Source organism: Eumetopias jubatus, unplaced genomic scaffold (genome assembly GCF_037043125.1).
Source record: "Eumetopias jubatus isolate StellerSeaLion01/CBP00866 unplaced genomic scaffold, mEumJub1_p1.0 scaffold_4, whole genome shotgun sequence".
NCBI classification, from domain to species: domain Eukaryota; kingdom Metazoa; phylum Chordata; class Mammalia; order Carnivora; family Otariidae; genus Eumetopias; species Eumetopias jubatus.
Window position 1 is genome coordinate 7164981 of NW_028274810.1, and position 885 is coordinate 7165865.

At 38.3% G+C, this 885-nt stretch overlaps 1 pseudogene; it reads left to right on the forward strand.

The window, feature by feature from the left end:
• The first annotated feature begins 241 nt into the window (after window positions 1–241).
• On the forward strand, window positions 242–617 carry LOC114207868 (large ribosomal subunit protein eL31 pseudogene; annotated as a pseudogene).
• Window positions 618–885: the final 268 nt, after the last annotated feature.

The window sequence follows — 885 nt, forward strand, 5'->3', positions numbered from 1 at the left end:
TAATTGTACTGACAGCTACACCTCAGCCCAAAGAAACTCAGATGAAGAGAAAAGCCATTTCTGGGCTGTTAGTACATCAGAGCCCTTCCCACGGGCACACTGGTAAGGCATGGTTTTTTGGAATTCCTGGCTTTAACAGATCTATTTGGCTGTAAGATGGAGATTTTATATTTAAAGCCTGTAAGTAGATCATGACAAAGACCAAAAATGCTTTCTAGCTTTCCAACCAGTGCCCAGCAGCATGGCTTTCACAAAGAAGGGTGGCAAGAAGAAAGACCATTATGTTATCAATGAGGTAGTGACCAGAGAATGCACCATCAACAGTCACAAGTGCATCCATGGAATGGGTTTCAAGAAGTGTGCCCCTTTGACACTCAAAGAGATCTGGAAATTTGCCATGAAGGAGATGGGAACTCCAGATGTGTGCATTGACACCAGGCTCAACAAAACTATCTGGGCCAAAGGAATAAGGAATGTTCCATACAGTGTCCGTGTGTAGTTGTCCAGGAAAATGTAACAAGGATGAAGATTCACCAAACAAGCTCTATAAATTTGTTACCTATGTACCTGTCACCACTTTCAAAAATCTACAGATAGTTAATGTGGATGAGAACTAACTGCTGATTGTCAAATAAAGGTATAAAACTGTAAAAAAAGTGCTTTCCAATTGATATAAAATACCTTGATACAAGAAAATAACTATTCCAGGAAAGACAGGTAGAATGAGGTCATCACTGAGTGACATAAAATCCAGGAGAGAGGTAAGGAATCAAGGTTTTCACTCTGTCTTAACAAGTAAAAAGCTGAAGGAACTGAAAAGTCAACAATTCCTTTTTTTTTTTTTTTGGAATGAAGCTTTCTTTCTTTTTTTTAAATTTAAATTCA